The 21,468-nt window shown below is 38.8% G+C and overlaps 2 non-coding genes across 2 annotated transcripts; one reads left to right on the top strand and one right to left on the bottom strand.

Moving 5' to 3' along the window:
- Positions 1-12,064: 12,064 nt before the first annotated feature.
- Trnas-uga lies at positions 12,065-12,139 on the bottom strand. Its single transcript has one exon. It is a non-coding gene; the product is annotated as a tRNA-Ser (tRNA).
- Positions 12,140-12,865: 726 nt separating this feature from the next.
- Trnal-caa lies at positions 12,866-12,940 on the top strand. Its single transcript has one exon. It is a non-coding gene; the product is annotated as a tRNA-Leu (tRNA).
- Positions 12,941-21,468: the final 8,528 nt, after the last annotated feature.

Raw genomic sequence — 21,468 nt, 5'->3', positions numbered from 1 at the left:
TTTGCTGCCATCACTCACTGCTGCGGCATTTTGATACAGCTGGTGTCAGGGCCATCACAAGTGGTGAAACACCAGTGCAGCAGCAAGCTGGAACAAAATATGTAGTGTCAGCTACCTTGAGCAGGCTGAAGGCAGCTTATGATGTGATTCTTCAGCAGGCATTGGCAGATGATGCCAAGTGTCAAGATGCTACTTGTATTTTTATGGAAATAAATAGCTAATCTGAATATTCTTTTACTGCAGCTATCGGTGAACACAGGTCACTACCATCCTTCCAAGGAAAACTAGCAAGGAGTGGCTTGGGAGAGTACCTTCTCATACAGAACCAATTCTACTTTCACCTTTCTCAGTAGTCACCTCTTGCAATAATAACATTCCCAACAGGAAAAGGACATGGAAACAGTGAATGCTAATGTATTTCTAAATCCAATGGTCTTTCATGGAACATACGTGAGCCCCATAACAAATGCTTTACCTGATGATGATTGTCAAATGACAGTAAAAACCATCCCTTTCAATAAGATTTAGTTAAGAACAGAGAAGTACACTTTCATAGTATCATAAATGTTGTCTGAGTTACACTATTCAAAGATAATTTACAGGATGAATAGTGGGAAGAACATCAGTGCTTTCCTGAAAATATGCTTACAACACTATGAATTCATTTTTTCTTAGAACAGGTCAGTGACAATAAGAGTGGAAGCCAAGGAAAAAGGGGGCAACAACTCAGATCAATGCATTTTATGCCATGAAGAAAGGCCTTTATTTAATGCACCTCTATCCAAGCATTCAAGGTGCAATACAAATGGTATTGTAAAATTTGTTAGGTGTCATCAAATATGTAAAAATCATATGTTATGCACAAAAACTCAAAATTCAAGGAACAAAGCAAAGGCAGTTTGGAGCATTATTAAGTCAGAAACAAATTTTGTACTGCAAATTATGTTACTATTCCCTGATGACCATAGTAATAGAACAATTTACATTACATTCAAATTACTGGCCACTAAATTCAATGGATTTGTCCTGACAATTACTGAAAAAAAGGGAAAAAATGGAGCATCGAAAATAAATTCATTAGACTTAGTTAGAGAGCCATTGCATACTCCATCAGCAGCCACCAGTTTTGTGTAATCAGTGATATAGGAGATCACAAAAATCATTATGTCACTGAAAACTAGCAACTCTTCTGGTTATGGAGGTCTTTAAACCAAAGTACTAAAATCTTGTACTGTTTAGGTAGCATCCAATTTGAATTACCTTTATAGCCAATTGATGAGTCAAGGCATATTTCCTGAAAGACTGAAATACATAGTAGTAATATTCATTCCTAAAACTGGAGATAAGCAAGTGATCTCTGTTAATGGGACCATCACTCTGTTTCCTATGTTCTCAAAAAACTTTTGGAGGTACCTTGCAACATAACCCTGAACTATCTTTCTGGGATGAACTTTTCTAACAAAAGCTCTGTTTGACTTCCATAAGAGTTTCTTAATGATAAAGTGATTTATGATCTCAAAAAATAGCTTTAGTGTAACTAAACAGGAATAACTGTCCTGTTGACAAATTCTGTGATCCTGCCAAGTTCTTTATCATGTAGATAATAAAATTCTTCTAGGGATACTAAAACAGTACAGTCTAAAAAGGTATTGCCCTTCTGGGGATGGAGACTCTTCTGAACATCAGAACAGAGCATCACATTAACAATGATGCAATAGGAATAGGAATAAATGATTTACCCATTATATTGAAGGATTGTTAGAAAACTGTGGTCTTTAATGATGTCACAAGAATACTGATAAATGGCTTAAACACATCTATACCAGCAACAGCCAGGAATAATGAACCCGCAAACAGTTTCATCCATAATCTCATATTAAGAATTCCTGCCAAATAAAAAGTCTTATGATATTACAATTAGAGGTTAATGGGCACACTCTGGATGAGGATCCATGGGAGAAGTTGCTAGGCTTTCAAATGGATAATCAACTGAGAGGAACCAGTACATGGATAAATTATGCAAAAAGGTCAGTTCTGCCTGCTTTGTGCTAGAAAATATATCTCATTTTGTTACCTACAGGTGGTACTGATACCATACTTTCACTCAGGAGGCTACTGTACTCTGAAGTTAATGTCAGACAATTATTTATTCTGTGGAAGTGTGCAGTAAGAGTATTGTGTGAATTTGATAGCCGAACATTTTGTGTAAGTCTCTTTAAGGACCTATGGATTCTTACAGTTCATGTACAACCACTCCCCCCCCCCCCCCCAGCCCCCCCAAAGATATTTGTTGTTAGCAAAAAGAGTGAATTTAGGATTAAATGTGCAATTCACAACCACAACAGCAGAAGTAAAAATAATTTCCACATATACTGTTCTTTCCTATATAAATTTATGTATGGTGTTTTACATAAGTAAACATCAAAGCTGTCATCAACCTGATGGATTGTTTGAGCACCACAGTGTTTTACTAGGCATGGTCATATTGGAGGTGGTATGCTCTGGCCTTTCTCTGACCTCTGGAGTGACTTACACAGCGAGATATCAAGGAACCTACAGTTTAATGAGGACTCCAAACCATGGTGCAATTCAGCATTTTTCACTTTGACGAACATTGCCAGAGATAAAAGAAGTGTCTTATAGTCTGATGCAAAAGTCTGTAACAGGTTTCTGGGTTTCTAACAGACTACTTTTGTACCCACAGCTTCACTCACATACACATATGTCACATATATTGCACATATCTCCTCCTCCACCTCCCCCCTTCTCCTTCTCTCTCTCTTTGTCCATCTCCTCATCCCCTCTCTCCATATCCTCTTCCCCCTTCTCTAGTGCATCTCCTCATGTCCCTTCCCCTCTTTCTGTTCACTTCCTCCTCTTCCTCCTCCTTCTCACATATGTCCATCTCCTCCCCTCCCTTCTCACTGTCCATCTGCTTCCCTCCCCCCTCTCTATCCAGTTACTCTTCCCCCTATCTCTGTCCATCTCCTTCCCCTCTCTCTGTCAATCTCTTCCCCCTGCTCTCTCTGTTAATCTCCTCTCCCCCACACCTATTCATCTCCTGTAGTTCCTTCTGTCCATCTCCTCTCTCTGTCAACCTTCGCCTCTCCTTTCTCTCTCTGTTCACCTCCTCCCTCCCCCTCTCACTGTCCATTTACTCCTCCCCCCTACATCTGTCCATATCCTTCCCCTCTCTCTGTCCATCTCCTCCTCCCCCCTACATCTGTCCATCTCCTATTCCTTCCCTCTGTCCATCTCCTCAATCCCTCTTCTCTGTCCAACTTCCCCTATCTCTCTGTACATTTCCTATGTCACCTCATTTTCACATCCACCCTCACCCCAATGGAAGCTGTTTGTTACCCCAACAATACTTCCCTGACAAGTAAATGGTAATTTGGTTGAAATTGATCCAACGGTTTGGGAGGAGATGTTAAATATACATGTATACATGCATTTTGATAATAGAGAGGGTGAAGTACAACTCTACTGGCAAACTTTCGGTAGAGATAGTATGGACCGAAATAAACAAAAAATGTCTAGTTAATGTGGACTCTAAAATGCAAACCTGAAGACCTCTGAGCACTTGTTCATCTTCATATTGTGAGACACATCTCTTCAAGTGAAAGCTCTTTGCTTTCCCTATTTTGAGAGATAGTAGTATGGAGACAAAAAACATGTGCAGTGTACATTGGTTCTAAAGTGCATGTCTTAAGAGCTTTCAGTTTTTGTTCATCTATGCTTCTGTGAAACACATCTCTTCTGCTGAAAATGTGCTCATAGCTCAAAAGGTGTGCATTTTAGAGCTCATGTTTACTGGAAATTTTCTTCTTATTTTGGTTCATACAATATTGGCCCAAAATATAGAAAGCAAAAGTCTTGTAATAAAATGATGCATATCAGCTGATAGAGCATCTCTCCAAGTTTTGATTTGAAGTATGTGCCATGGTGTGATTGTAAAGCACACCACTAGTGGGCAGCCATTCAGAACATGGGATATAACAGAGTGGTCCTTGCATTTTGTGTCCTAGAATTTGTTAAATGTGATTTAATTGTGATGGTTCAGAGACAGTTCCATATCATATACTTGGTAAAAGCTGTGACAGACAAAACAATCTGTGGGTGATAGCACATATTCCATGAGATTGGCTGCTTCTGAATTGCAAAGAAAACAGGCTGGCTGGGACCATCAGCAGAGAAGTTGGAGCATGTGCAGGAACCATTCACCATGAGACCAAAGATAAGGATAACATGTGTGAGCAGAGAACGACAGATACCTCAGTCAACTGTCTGGTATATTTCTCACAGTCTTCTGCCTGTCAAAGCATACTGTCTGCAGTTGTTACATATGGTGACATCTTTGGACAACGTGAATCAGTGTGACTTTTGTAATGACTTGCAGCAGCTGCTGAAGGAAGACATTATTTTATAGAAGTTAGTTTTCAGTGACAATGCTTTGTTTCATGTACGTGGAAAGGTGAATCATATTTTATGTGTTTGGGGCACAGAATGACCATACAAGATCATGCCACTGATTTGTGATTCAACTAAGCATAATGCCTTTTGCACCATGTCCACTTCAAAAGTTTATGGACCATTTTTCTTTGTTGTTTGTGGTGAAAACTGTGACTGGTTTCATGCACCTGGATGTGCTGCAGCAGTGGCTTATGTCGCAATGGTAGTAAGGCAGTGGAGGCTTCATTTTGCAACAAGATGATGCTCCACCACTTTTTCTTTCAGATACTCATGATTACACAAGCTTGAATTGCGTCAATGTTGGATTGGACATACTACACATCATGACTCTCCTCTTCTTCTATGGTCCACATGGTCACCTGACTTAATTCCAAGTGGTTTCTTCTTATGACTTTATGTTGAAGACTGTGTGTTCCTGCCATCACTACCACTTAATTTACAAGAATTGCAAGGAAGGATAATTAATGCAGTCACTGACATTGATCATGATGTTTTGGGGTGTATATGATAAGAGTTTGACTATTGCATTGATATTTGCCATATCACAAATGCCATTTCTACAGTTTTTGATAAGGTGGGTGGAATCATTATAGGCCAATACTTTCTAGGATTCCCCTTGTCAACACATTTCAGCAGCAGCCAGAAAGGGTGGTCATGCATGCATGAAATGTGCTTGCTTTTGTGTATTGTATTGTACTGTATTGTATTTTTATTGATCCAGGCAATCATAATATTGTACAGCTGTGCATATGATATTGAACAGGTCAGGAGATCTATTTACAAGTAATTTTTACAAATTGGTTTTTACATTATTTTGTAGCAAGGAAATTATCTATCTAAAACAAAACAGTTAATACAAATCATAGAATTGTAAGGTTGCACATATGATATTGGACAGATCAAGAGAACATATTTGCAAGTAATTTTTAATAAATTAATTTTACATTATTTTGTAATGAGGAAGTTAGCTATCTTAAACAAAACAGTAAATACAAATGTTGTATGGTAAAATACAAACAGCCAATACAAATGTAATAGTAAAGTAGTCCAGTGTATTTCATGGACATGCACAGTATATAATAATCCAGTATATTTCATAGACATGCACAGTATATAATTTTCAGACCTAATTGAACATTTATCATAAAATTGTTTACAATTTTAGCCCCTTTAAAAATGATCAACTGCATAAAAGCAATGGTCCAACAGATATTTTTTTAACTTATGTGTGAAGGCTCTTGGGTTCTTTGTTGCTTTGATTTCATTTGGTAAATTATTATACATTTGTATCCCAACATTATAACACTTTTTTGGTAGCAGGTAGTTCTAGACTGAATCATATGTAGGTCAGATTGCTGCCTTGTTGCATAGTTATGAATATCTCCATTGAATTTTAGTGTGCAGTCATTGTTTAACAGGTATGACTTGACAAATGAGACGATATTATAAATGTAAGCAGAGGGCAGTGTCATAATGCCATTTGTTTTGAAATGTTATCTGCATGATTCGTTATGTCTTAGATTACATATTATGCGTATTGCCTTTTTTTGCCCCCAAAATACGATTCCATACTGTAATGTAGACTGGAAGTAAGCATAATATACATGTATGAGAACAGATTTTGTGACTGATTTTTTGAGTATCCTTAAAATGTAACACACAGTAGATAGCTTTTTTGAGATATAATTTGTGTGAGTCTCCCACTTAAGATTTTCTTCAAGCCATATGCCAAGAAACTTGACAGAGTCCACACACACAAGCATGTGTGTTTTCCTTTCTTTTCTTTTCTGAAGAAGGCTTTGGTTGAAACACTGTGTGTAACAGTCTTTTTGTTGTGCCTGTCTGTAGCTCAATGTGTCATCTTTATGGTACATAGCAATCTATCCTTTACATATTGTTGTTTCTATTGCTTTTCATACTTACATTTTCTTTAATCTTTGAACAACAGAATTCCACATTCTTTATATCCTTAGCTTATCTCAAACTTCACATCACTGTTAGCCAAAAGAAATTTGTTATTTTTCATCACAATTTCTGTTATTACTTAACCCACAGGTAAAATAATACTTTTTTGCATATTTGAAGCTGACATGTCATTGGATTCCATCCTCTCAGCTATGATGCACAAATTCATTTGCTGACATATAAAGCTTTTTGATTTCATGCGAATTACACACAGTAGATGATGACTACCATACTTATTTCTTTCAGTCTATTGATGGGACAGCTGGAAAAGGAAGTGATCCAGTAAAAGAAGTATGGAATCAGCCAGCTATGGAGGTGCTACTTGTCAAGTAGTGTTTTCCCTAAAGCAGTGATCCTCCTATCTAACCACAGGTTCACAATTACTCTGGCTCACTCCTCTTCAACTTAGTCTGGTGGCATTGTGTGAAATTCTACTTTTATATTCAAGTTAGTTGCAAATATAGCACTCCACCCAACAAAATCTTTGTACATCCCACATTTTACAAATACAATTCTATTGAGCACTGCATTCACATTAAAGGCTACCTACTGTGCACTAATTTCTCTGTCATCAACTTCAAAAATTCTGGAACAATCTACTATTGTTAAATTTAAGAACAATCTTGTTTACTTTAGAAACCTTTACCTTTCCAGTATACACAACATCACAGCATTGCTTATGTTGGCCTTTTCTGGTTATATCTCATTTACCTTATTATTACTATAATAGGGAAACATTCCACACGGGAAAAATATATTTAAAAACAAAGATGATGTGACTTACCATACGAAAGCGCTGGCAGGTCGATAGAAACACAAACAAAAACATACATACACACAAAATTCTAGCTTTCGAAACCAATGGTTGCTTCGTCAGGAAAGAGGGAAGGAGAGGGAAAGACGTAAGGATGTGGGTTTTAAGGGAGAGGGTAAGGAGTCTTTCCAATCCTGGGAGCGGAAAGACTTACCTTAGGGGGAAAAAAGGACAGGTATACACTCGCACACACACACATATCCATTCGCACATACACAAATGTCTGCTTGTGTCTGTGTATGTGCGGATGGATATGTGTGTGTGTGTGTGCAAGTGTATACCTGTCCTTTTTTCCCCCTAAGGTAAGTCTTTCTGCTCCCGGGATTGGAATGACTCCTTACCCTCTCCCTTAAAACCCACATCCTTTCGTCTTTCCCTCTCCTTCCCTCTTTCCTGATGAAGCAACCATTGGTTGTGAAAGCTAGAATTTTGTGTGTATGTATGTGTTTGTTTGTGTTTCTATCGATCTGCCAGCGCTTTCGTATGGTAAGTTACCTTATTATTAATTACATAAGCTTTACACTCTTCTTTAATAAGATTTTCAACTTCATCAACATCATTGTTTACCACCAGCACACATTCTTCTTCAACATACTCAAGGCATCACTATTTTCATCAACAATTTCTTGTGAAAACGCCACTTCTTTAATATCAACAGTATTTACTGACTTTGTATTGGAATTTAGTTCATTATCATCATCATTAGAACCGGGCTCATTGTCAGCTGACTATCATTGGCCCACCCTGTAAATTGTTGTCAAGGGTTGAATTAATTCACTTGCACATTGTATACATAACTTGACAGCTTCATCAGGCCCTGAATTCTTATTAAGTGTTAACAATTTAAGCTCATTTTCAGCACAACTAATACTGACTGCCTTGTTATTCATCTTATCAGCACAACACCCACTGAATGATTTCGACATCCCTTTGTGATAGAATTTTGAAGCCAAATTCAACATTTCAGCTTTTGCATTCCTATTCTCTATTTTTGCTCATGTTACAGATGGTGTATGGTCACCAATTTTTGTGCCCCTTATTGTGGATCACATCCCGCAGAACATGGATGCACATACCACAGACCACCATTGATCTGATGGTAGGCCGCCTCTCACTGTTTGTTCTGCCATTTTCTTTCTTTTTTTATTCATTTTTCATTCCTTCCAGAAAGGAGAGGGTGGACCCTTCTACAACTTAGTCTTGTGCCACACCAGTCTAGATGGCACTGATTCAGGGAAAACCCAGTTCAGAGTAATAACCTCTTTTCTTTTTCTTCTTTTGCAGCCCTTTTGTAGTCAAAATGAGAGATTTGCAGCCTGGGGCTCTAGCAAGTCTGTACACCCCTATCACAGAGCTACCAAATAGTGAGTATGTCTACTGCTATGTTTTAGCCACTGTTCCAAGTAGTCCCAGACATTTTCTATGTGTGATTTAGCAGGCCAGTCAAGATGTAATAATGAACCTAAGTATTACACAAAATAGGAATAAATGCATAGATGTAGCCCTGGGAATACCTAATTGGGCAGTTTGTGCATTCAGTGCCTCTTCTCATTTGAAGAGAGACAAAATAATGATTTGTCAGGTCATACCACGCCAGTTGTGTTTCAGACCTGTTGTCATTGATAAACATGACAATCATTTTCAGCCACTGCTAAGAACAATTTTACGAACACCGTTCTTACACTATGTTACATGGGTGTGAGTGACCACTGCTCCCGGTAGAGCTGTTGGACAGTCTGTTGTGACACACCAACAAATCAGCAATTTCAGTCACAGTGTGTTCATTGTAGTTTTCAGCCATTCATGTCTCCACACTGAGTCATCTGCACATTTTAGTAATTCCACACAACTGTTGGCACATACGCACCACTTCACTGCCATGACTTACATCAGCAATAGGTTATCACATGACTGCCTGGAACCACCTGTATCACTTCAGAGTGACCAGTGGTTCTTTTAAAGGGGTGACTAAGACTTTGTCTGGTGAGCTAATTAAATTCTTTACATAACTGCATAAGTGGGGAAAATACTTTATAGCTGAATACCTCATTCCTTTCTGTGCCATATTGAGGCTGAGTGAAAGATAGTACAAGACGTTTCTCCTTCTGCTACTATATTTATGGAGGTTAATTTTTTGTGGAATAGTGATCAATTGTTCATTACAAACATAAACTGCAAAGCTGTTGTCAATGTACATAACTGTTTAAAGAACCTTCTACAAAAGGTTCTGGAGTGTACAATACAAATTATCCTTATTGCACACTTCTATGCACCGACACTTTCTTCTTCAATGACAAGTCATGAATATCATGCTCTAAGTCATTAGTGAATAAAAAAAGGAAAAGCAATTAAACTTTCTAACATCTTCATCTCCAAAATTTGATATTATCCATAACACTTAAGAGGAGCCGGAATGATGTAAAAGGCAAAATTAACGTTTTTTGGTTTTTTTCATTATACAATTATTTGGAGTTTTCTGAATAAAACAAATCAAGTTTCACCCTTCTAAGTGAATTCTAAGTGTGTTTTTTATCACTGAAAAGTTGACGTGCCACATAAACAGCTGTAGCGACTTGGTGTGTCACCTCTGTTACAGCAATATGTACATCTTTTTGTGCTAAAGACAAAGTGCAAATGTGGCCGAACCAAGGTGTTTTAGGAGTTCCAAACTGTGCTTTTTGAAGTTCAAATTCTGATCGGTATGGAGACCTAAGAATTTTGAAGTTTCCTCTCTATTTATCACTTCATCACCATGTTTTACACACACCGTTTGTGTAGTACCCCTAGATGTGCAGAACTGAATATGACGCATTTTTTAAAAATCGAATGTGGAACCATTCATAGAAAACCAGTCAATGATACTTTTTAAGAACTTCATTTACCATTTCTTCTGTTGCTACCTGCATTGACTGCAATACTAATGTCATCTGCAAAAAGAACTAATTCTGCTTGCTGTATATTAGACAGAAAATCATTTACAATATGTCCTACAGAGGCCATCAACGGGTCCAGCCACAGCTGATGACTGCAAAGCTCCAAATAGGTAAGATGGCATGGGCGACAACTGCAAATCCCAACTTTCATCCATTTCACCCTGTGAAACATTACTTTCATACCCTGTTGACATTACTCCAACATTGTCACCATAGTCTACTTCCTGCTGTTTCTGAGAGTTTTGAAATTGCTGCCAACAGTGGACTGTACTGTGTGTGCCATCCTGTTAAATTCCAATACATTATACAATCTAGCCAACACTTGCAATATAAAATTCTTATTTGCACACATTTGTTCAATATTTCCTTTCCTTATTCAACTCATTGGTGAGCCTAAACTTTTGACTCTGATAAGGAAGTTTCCTTACCATGAGGCCATTTTCTATCTTTGCTTCACTGTGCATCTGAGAAGGACATTCTATTTTATTGAGGCTCTGATAAATGTTAAGATACCACACTTGTCTATAGTGTCCTAATCTGAAATCAAAGTGTCTGTGTGCACTTCTAACATCTTGGGCATGTATGCATAATTTCTGTAATAGTCTGTAAACTGTATTATTAGCACCTCACAGTCTGGTTTACAATACCATAATTCTTCCAACACAAGTATTGCTCGAGACTCATTTATTTTATTTCCATAAAAGGTAAAGTCAACTCGTCCAATTTTACATAGTGTGGTACAATGAATGTCATGTGGAACTCATCGGGATAGAACCGTATTTGGTCCCAGTTCTGATAAATAAACTGAGAAATCTTTGGGTTGTGCAGAGAGAGATAGTAGTGTGATCTGAGTTGTGATCCAAGGCAGTTGCGTGTAGGTATGTTGGCTAATGAAGTTTACATAGATGTGTCTGCCACATTTGTTATTTATGGTAGTCATAAATACTGGCCTGTACTGTGATCTGTCTACATTGGTGACTTCATCTTAGGTGCGAAAAGCACAATTCTTCAATTTTTTGTCATGACAATGTGGCTGCCACATGACACTCCAACCAGCCCACTGCTTCTGGATTGCAGTGACAAAAGGATTGCAGTACAGGATTTGAAGCATTCTCAGTGTGGACAAATTAATGTTAAAATCCAAGTGTGCTGATGACTCAAGACTTGTCCTTATTGACATCATTAGACCTCCACCTCATCAATACCTACCACTTACCAGTCCACTCTCACACCATGAGTGCAACTATGCTAGTAATAGTGTTATAAGTGCACAATGATCCCAGAGTGCCTGTGGGAACATTTTCGCATCAACTGCACTTCCATGTTGCTTGTGCAATATGAACATTTGCATATCACCGCACAACAACCATTCATGTGTCATGAACAACTGCTGGCCCTGTTGTCTTACATTATGGACTTGCTTTTAGATTTGGAGGATAGTGCCTTTGTGGGCAACGCTCCCTTTCAAAATGAGTTCAACATACATGCACTGCAAATTGTGTGCATCTCACATCTTCTGCATCACAATACGTAAACACCCAGTCATTTACCATTTTGCTGAAACAATCCAGACTCCTCGCACATTCAGGAGCCATCTTGCCTGCCACAAGAGACAGTGCTGCGAAATCAGCATTCACTTAATGTCCAAAGCTTAGTAGTCACTTCACATTGCCACCTTTCGATGTTGCCAACCCCGCCTCATGGTTCTCGATGACTGACAATATTTTTATGGCAACAGGAGTACTTAGTGAAAATGCTAGATACCTCGGTTTACTCTGCCATCTAGTAGGTCAAGCAGAAGTCATCAGTAATGTCATATTGTCACTGCCTCAAATGAACAAGTAAGACATAACAAAACTTCCTGGCAGATTAAAACTGTGTGCCCGACCGAGACTCGAACTCGGGACCTTTGCCTTTCACGGGCAAGTGCTCTACCAACTGAGCTACCGAAGCACGACTCACGCCCGGTACTCACAGCTTTACTTCTGCCAGTACCTCGTCTCCTACCTTCCAAACTTTACAGAAGCTCTCCTGCGAACCTTGCAGAACTAGCACTCCTGAAAGAAAGGATATTGCGGAGACATGGCTTAGCCACAGCCTGGGGGATGTTTCCAGAATGAGATTTTCACTCTGCAGCGGAGTGTGCGCTGATATGAAACTTCCTGGCAGATTAAAACTGTGTGCCCGACCGAGACTCGAACTCGGGACCTTTGCCTTTCGCGGGCAAGTGCTCTACCAACTGAGCTACCGAAGCACGACTCACGTCCGGTACTCACAGCTTTACTTCTGCCAGTACCTCGTCTCCTACCTTCCAAACTTTACAGAAGCTCTCCTGCGAACCTTGCAGAACTAGCACTCCTGAAAGAAAGGATATTGCGGAGACATGGCTTAGCCACAGCCTGGGGGATGTTTCCAGAATGAGATTTTCACTCTGCAGCGGAGTGTGCGCTGATATGAAACTTCCTGGCAGATTAAAACTGTGTGCCCGACCGAGACTCGAACTCGGGACCTTTGCCTTTCGCGGGGCAAGTGCTCTACCAACTGAGCTACCGAAGCACGACTCACGTCCGGTACTCACAGCTTTACTTCTGCCAGGTTCGCAGGAGAGCTTCTGTAAAGTTTGGAAGGTAGGAGACGAGGTACTGGCAGAAGTAAAGCTGTGAGTACCGGACGTGAGTCGTGCTTCGGTAGCTCAGTTGGTAGAGCACTTGCCCGCAAAAGGCAAAGGTCCCGAGTTCGAGTCTCGGTCGGGCACACAGTTTTAATCTGCCAGGAAGTTTCATATCAGCGCACACTCCGCTGCAGAGTGAAAATCTCATCCTGAAGACATAACAAAGTTTACACCCCTACAGTGCCTCTCACATATCCCTAAACAACAAGTAGTGGAGGCTATGTATGATCAACAGCTACTCAACAGCACTCTGTTACACCTCTGGTGACGTCTCTGTGCCAACATTGACCATTCCCTCACGCCAGACATGGTATTATGGACATGATTGTTGGTTAAACTATCAACACAAGTACAACTAGTGATGATTATGCTTGAGTCTGCACCTCATGGCAAATGACTCATGCTAACTGATTGTATGTTCGCCATCAACCATCACCATCAATTAATAAACAACCAGGATGATGACACACCAAGCAGCACGTGGGCATTAGCATCTTCAATGCCAATGACTACCAGCTGAGATAGCTTGACGCAACCTGAGAATGTTATCATGCCTCACCTTTCGGCCCCAAAACACTGCACCATGAACATCCCACCCCACCATGGAACAAGAGCTACTGTTGTTCTGCTGGTTTCATACTACCTTTTGGTAGACAGCTCAAAAATTATGAAAACAATGTGAGTTCCCAAAAGCTTTCTGCAGCCTGAAATGGGCACTTCAGCCTGTTCAACACAACATAGTCACCTTTCACCCTCACATGTTGCACAGGCTCATGTCACTTTTACAGCACCTATGGACAACACCTCTTCATTTAAGAGCTAACTATAAAACAATTCTTCCTTGTGGATATGGGCTCTGATGTCAGTCCCCTGCACTAAGACATCAAGACTGATTTTGAGCTGTTGTCGACTATTCCTCTACAAGCGACAGATGACTTGAAAATCTCCATCCACAGCACTACCTCATGCACCATTCAGTTTATACTGGCTTTTATAAGTGATAATAATGTACCATACTACCATGGCCTGCATTCAAGTACTATCCTCTAAGACTATGCCCACAACACATCATTTTCTACTCATGAGTCTATGACAGAAACAATTTCCCAATGCATCTCCACAGTTCAAAACATCCTGATCAGAGACAGCATTTTTTACTGGTAGACAGTTATTTTCTTGCTTTGATCTTCAACAAAGAAATTATTATCAATTAGGTTTCTACTGTCTTTATCCAGCCGTGTTAGAAAGTTAATTACTGAGATCAAATTGTAGGGTTCAAAATCGTTTCCAGATTATTTTTCTTATCAGAATCCTTCATTCATACATTGAAGTCACCGCAAACTATTAACTCCTTCCTACTTCCTGACAGATGGCTTAGTAAGGAATCCAGGTTCCTCATAAACAGTTCCAAATGTCTCAGGGGGATCTATACACTGTTACAATTAAAAGTGAACTGTTTTTCAGTATTAATTCACATGCACACACTTCTATGTGCTCGTCACTGCAAAATATACTTGCCTTTGTATTTTTGAACTTGTGTTCTTTCTTTTTATATGTAACAATTCCTCTTTTTCCCATGTTGGTTCTGCAAGAGTAAGATGCTAGTGTGTAATCTTTTACAGGTAACTTACCTAACCATTTGGTTATGTGGTGCTCAGATAGGAACAGGATGTCTGTCTTTTCAGAGCTCTGTAATTTTCCAAACAGACAAGAAGCTCTTCTACCCTATTACTCAGTCCTCTAATATTTTGTTGAAATAAGGTAACCTTACTTTTCTATGCGTACGTAAACATTTTGTTGGGTTCTTCTGTTATTCTGACTTCTTTCAAATCATGGTACCTGCTTTCCGATTCTAACCAAAAAAAGTACCCCCTGACACTAATAACCTCAGGGATCTTGCTTTGTGTGATGGTGGCTTGCCATACATTTTCTGCAAGAAGGTTCACCAACCTATCTTTGCCTCTCTTATGCAAGTGCAGGCTGTGCCTAGTATATCCCCATATTCCAATTGTAGCAACAGGCATTGCACTCATATGAGATTTAAATTCAGGCAGCAGCAGCTTGCTTAACTCAGTGTTCACATGGCTCACAGCAGTGTTAACCAAGGGCTGATCATGGTGCTGTAGGACTTCCACAAAACTCACATTTGTTTGTGTAGTTGCTACTCCTATTTCATGAAGTCATCCCTAATGCTGTAATTATTGTCCTTAGCCAGACTGTTTCACACTCCACCTACTACAATGACCTGATCTTCTTTGGCAAAATATTTGCACAAATTCCCTATGTCCTTTGTCACCTGGCAAAGGCTTCATAATACTTGTTCCCTGATACTCTGTTCCTAATTTGTCTGTACCATCTGGCATCCCTGCCATGGCTAGTATCTAGCAGCAAGACTTCCCTTCCTAATTTTTTGATATGGGCCTACACTTAGTTTCTTTGCTAGAAGTCTGCAGCACCCTACTGTGACCAACAGCTGGACAAGGACTATTCATTGTATGTTACCTTATTAACAAATCTATCAGGGACATTTTTGGCCATTCTAAAGCTGCCCAAGTTGACTGTTGGTGATATGACAGTAAAGTGGAAATTTGAAGGAACAATCACAGCTAAACCATGACCAGGTAGCCTAATGTACTGATGGATAGGGATCATGGAGCATTGTGGTGGGTAATTGTACAAAATCATATGAAATCACTGGAAAGAATCGCTCTTGAGTTTCAAAGTGCTACCAGCAATCCAGCTAGTGGAATGACTGCTGCGCCTAGGAAGTTAAAAATAGGGGGGTACAATGATCAAGCAGCTCATAAGTCACATGTTTCTGTTGTTGGTGTTAAGGGGCACTTGAGGTGGTGCAAAGAGTGATGCTGCTAGACTTAAGATGACTGGAAACAAGCGATTTGGAGTGGTGACTCATCTTATAACCTGTGTCAATCTGATGGAATGGTTTTGGTTTGGCAAATTCCTGGAGACTATACCTTGCTGTTGTGTGTAGTGCTAACAGTGAAGTACAGAGGAGGTGGTGTTACTGGATGGAAGTGTTTTTCATGGTTAGTGTGTGATCCTCTTATTGTGATTGAGGAAACCCAAGTTTGGAAGGACATGAACACAATTTATAGTGTTGTGTACTACATACAGCACGAGAACAGTTTGGAGATGACAGTTCTTTGTACAAGCAAGACAGTGCACCATGTCATATAGAAGCATCTGTGAGACAATGCTTTGTGGACAATAATACTCCTGAAATTGACTAGTGCAACAAGTGTTCTGACCTGAACACAATGGAACACCTTGGGCATTAGTTAGAACATTAACTTCACTCTAGACCCCCGTGTCTGACATCGCTTCCTTCTCTGGTTTCGAATCTTGAGGAAGAGTGAGATGTTATTCCAGCACAGACATTTAGACACCTCACTGAAAGTGTCTCCAGTAAGGTTCAAGCCATCATAAAGGCAAAAGTTGGGCACACCCCATATTAATGTCCATAAATAGGTATCCAGATATTTTTGATCAGATGGTGTATACACTCAAGTGGCACCTTATCAACAATGATCAATACACATGTTAACTCATCTTATAGCATTCTCAAGATAGAGTTGATTGTAATGCTGGAACTATTTTACAAAGTTAATACTGGTGGAATGTTCACACTGTTCCTTTAAGCATGTCTCGTAAGTGAGTTCTGCAGTCAACTTGAAAATGCTGTTAGGCCACATTTAGGTTCTTTTTTTTTCCAAAAGCTGCTTGGTTACAGTTTGCTTCCATTTATTTTATGACCAATTTAAATCTATGTGATCATCATCAGATATGTCTGTCTTTCTAAATTAGTATGTATAGCATAAAAAGCTTGTAGTCAAGATAGGCACCAGCAAAAGATGTAAAAAAAAACTATGTTAAATGAAAATGACCTGTAGGATATACTTTACTGTGATTATGTCATCTTTTATAATGTCCAAGTATGTTTGCCAAGGTATTATCTAACCACATATCCATATATGGCTTATTTTTTACTGGCTGTATTTATGTAGTTTTGAATGTGTTTAACTATCAGAACTTTTGCAGTTTTATTCATCTACATCTATATCTACATGATTACTCTGCAATTCACAATTAAGTGCTTGACGGAGGGTTCATCAAACTACATTTAAGCTACTTCTCTACTGTCCCACTCTCACACAGTATGCAGGAAAAACAAACACTTAAATTTTTCTGTACATGCTCTGATTTCTCTGGCACTCTCTCCCTTATTTCATGATAATACAGAAAAAGCTGCCCTTCTTTGAACTTTTTTGATGTCCTCCATCAATTCTATGTGATGCGGATCCCACACCACACAGCAGTATCCAGAAGATGGTGGACAAGCATAGTGTAAGCAGTCTCTTCAAGGAACTGTTACATTTTAAAGTGTTCTGCCAATAAATCACATTCTTCAGTTTGCTTTCCCCACAATATTATCTATGGGATCATTCCATTTTGAGTTATTTGTACTTGTAATCACTAAGCATTTAGTAGAGATTACAGCTTTTAGATTTGTATGATTTATCAAGTAACTGAAATTTAGCAGATTATTTTTAGTGCTCATGTGGATGACACACATTTTATGATTTAGAGTCAATTGTCATTTTTTTGTACCATGCAGATGTCTTGTCTAAATCCATACATCTATACCTCACAAATCATAGAGAAAGTGTGGTGGAAGGTACATTCCATTGTACCAATTATTAGGGCTCTTTCCCATTCCATTCACATCTGGAGTGCAAGAAAAATGATTACTTAAATATCTGTGTGAGTGTGCTGTAACAGTCTAATCTTATGACTGTGACCCTTGTGGGAGCAACATATAGGAGACTGTAACATGTTCCTTAATTCAACACTTAAAGTTGGTTCTAAAATCTTCCTACATAAATTTACACAGAAAAATTCACATATATCTTCAAGTGTCTGCCAATTCCATTCTTTCGTCTTTGCAACTCTCATTTATCAAACAAACATGTGGCCATCTGTGTTGCCTTTCTCTGTGTACATTCAATATCCCCTCTTTGTCCAATTTTGCATGGGTCCCAAATAATTGAGTAATATTCTAGGATGGGTCACATAAGTATTTCGTACAGTCTGCTTTGTAGACTGATTGTATTGCCCTAGTGTTCTGCCAATGAACCACAATCTGCCACCTGCTTCACCTATGAATGAGCTTATGTGACAGAACTATTTCATACCCCTACAACTTGTTACAGTCAAGTATTTGTATGAACTAATAAACTTCAATTGTGACTCATTGATATAGAAATCATAGAATATTAGGTTTTTTTCAATATGCAAAGTGCAAAAGCTTATGTTTTTGAACATTTAATAAAGCAGCTTGTGCCACAAGAAATGCTGCTACCATCTGATTAAATATTTGTGCAGCTTCTTTCAGACAGTAGTTCACTATAGACAACTTTCTGGTGTTATGGAACTTGTTACCTCTAGAAATACATAGAAAATAGGCCCCCCTCTGTGAATTTAGAAAAATTGTTGAAAATGTAGTCTTGCCAGTCATTGTAGATCTTCCACAATTAAACCGCAGATGTTTAAAAGCTGAACAACTGCCACTAAATCTGACTGAACACCTTCAAAATGACTGTTACCAATCAAGACATCATTGGGCACTTAACTGGAATAAGAAAACAAACAAACCACTACAACAATGGTTACAGATATAGTACATCCTGTTGTGTTACGAGTTTTATGTTCACCAGAGCAGATGTTGTCTGCATGGCAGTGGTCATTTGTGCACAATATTTATTGTTTTCTCTACTAACCATCTCTTGCTCAGAATCCATTACCTGTTCTAGTGTATAAAAAAACCAAACCCCACCTGAAAAGGCCATGAAGGGCTAATGGTACTGACTGGCTGCTGTGTTATCCTCAGCCCACAGGCATCACTGGGTGCATATATGGAGGGGCATGTGGTCAGCACACTGCTCTCCCGGCCGTATATCAGTTTACAAAACTGGAGCTGCTACTTCTCCATCAAGTAACTCCTCGGTTTGCCTCACTGAGGTTGAATGCACCATGCTTGCCAATTGCACTCAGCAGATCAGATAGTCACCCATACAAATATTAGCCCAGCCTGACAGTGTTTAACTTCAGTGATCTGATAGAAACATTACCACTGCAGGATCAAGGAGCAACACATGAGAGAGTTTTAGTGATATTTATGGTCTAAAAAGGTACTAATAAATGTCTCCACCATTAAAGCATGAGATTTAATCCTCTACTTTCAGGATCGAGTATGTATTCTATTATTGTATGATTACTTTTTTCATTGCAAAAATAAATTTTGTTGCATATTTCATTTTGGCAGTTAATGGTGCAGTGATATAGAAAGCCTGCAGTTAGTGATGAGTAGGTTTCTACTGAAATTTTGAGAGAGCAGTTTCCAGGGTAAGTCAGACAATATGTTAATTCCTCCCACATACATCTCATGAAATGACCATGATGAGAAAATTCTAAAAATTAGAGCTAATATAGAGACATACTGAAAGTCAATCCTCCAACTTGCCATTTGTGAGTGGAAGAAGGAAGAGGGTGCTCAATTAGTTGTACCAAATACCTCCTATATACACCATTAGGTGACTTGCAGAGTATGTTGTGGGGGTAGATACAGATGAATTTAATCATACTATTCCTACTAACTAATTTGAAATTCAAATCGAGTGAGCAATGCATCACACTCTGCTATATACTAGCCACTTGAAGGAGACTTCATTTAAATAAACTTCAAAATAATATTTTTTATTGTCAACTAAGTTCCAGGACATTTAAGTAAGTACAGTTAGTAGGATAATTATAGCAAAGATGTTCTTTGTACTCTCATATAAAAATGTATTACAACTCTTGTATGTTTTTATGTTTCATGGCTTGCACAATGAGTGGAGGACCAGGAAAGCCAGGTGTGGATTGATGTCTGACAGTTATACTGCTGAATTATAAGCAATGTATTTCATTCTTTTTTTTTCAGCAGATAATTGTGCTCATTGTGCAGCAAATAGATATGTGCTTCTACATTTTTTCTCAGTTAAAAGATTTCAAATTAATTATTATAAAATTTAACTAAATTGAATTTGTTTGTTTTAATTGTTATTGGAGGAAGTATTCATTTTTTCCATGGTGTGTTGTTGGTTATGGTAACAACATGACACCAAGTCAGAATAGGAAATAAAGATGACAGTAATGTTCAGCAGGTTATGGAAAATACTGAGCCTGCTGCTCAAGACAAACCAAATGCTGATACTTTAGCAGAATTATTTTGTAAGATTGATGATTTTGTCAGAGCTTTAGCCACAGTTTTCAATCAAATGGACATACTTACTGAGAAGCAGGAAGTAATGTCAAAGAAACAAGATGTAATATCAACAAAACAAGATTAAATTGACCAAAATATATCTTTAGCTAATGAGATATCTGCTTTGAAAAAAACTCATCAGCACTTATCTGAAGTGGTCATACATTTAACCAATGAGTTAGCTGAGTTAAGACCCAATCAGGGAACTATTTTGGACACCATAAAACAGTTGTCACAACATGTTACTATCTCTGAAAGAAGAAATAAAGATTAATGAGCCATTTGCTCCACAAAGAGATCAATTCACTGCCAAATTAGATATGAGCAGATGAGCAAATCGGTAATATAATAGAAGGAGAGGTCCAGGCAGCAGCTGTGATTACATTATGCTAGAAGGATAGTTTAGGCAAAGACTTCGTGCGTGGGATTCATGAGATTAAAGTTCAGTTGGGAGATAATTTTTCACACTGGCAATCTGGCACTTGCAAGCACACTGAATCCCTGAGTAAAGAGCTTACTGATGCTAAGGATGTACTGCACGATGACCAATCTATAGTGAATAATTCTGACTAGATGCACGTACATGCACTGTTGCCCGAGAATCCACAAAATAAGAGATCAGAATTAGATGTGAACTTCTCTATTCAAATGCAGTGTGTGCAGGGAATGATGACTGACCATGCAGCTATGATGATGGAGGAAAAGTTGGAAAAGCATTGGCAATTTCAGGTGTTTTTATCAGGTAAAAAATGTATACATACAATTGTCTTTGTATGAGCCTTTAGATGTGCACTATCACTTTCTTGGAGTGAAGTCCAGTATATAGGCTGTGTCAGCAGATACATTCACAAGGATGCAGAGGCCACACAGTCATGTGAACCACACAATGAATTTGAATGGCCATTTTTGAAGAAGTATTGGTCCAGTGGAATACATGAAAGTTTAAGGAAGGTAGTCTTCAATCCCAAATGTTTTGACTCCAGACAAGGTGACCTACGCAAATATTTTGAGAAGTATATCAAAAAAGCTCAATATGGGATGAACTGATGTCACATTGGGATATACTGTAAATTTTTAAGGTGAATTGACCAATGGATGATTTTCATGAGGGGACCAAACAGCAAGGTCATTGGTCCCATCGGATTAGGAAAGGAAGGGGAAGGAAGTTGGCCATGCTCTTTCAAAGAAACCATCCTGGCATTTGTCTGAAGTGATTTAGGAAAATCAAAGAAATCCTGAATCAGAATGGCTGGACACAGGTTTGAACCGGCATCCTCCCAAGTGTGAA

The sequence above is a fragment of the Schistocerca piceifrons genome, chromosome 2 (genome assembly GCF_021461385.2).
Source record: "Schistocerca piceifrons isolate TAMUIC-IGC-003096 chromosome 2, iqSchPice1.1, whole genome shotgun sequence".
NCBI lineage: Eukaryota > Metazoa > Arthropoda > Insecta > Orthoptera > Acrididae > Schistocerca > Schistocerca piceifrons.
Note: the sequence above shows the minus strand (reverse complement) of the source record. Positions and strands in the feature narration are given on the sequence as shown.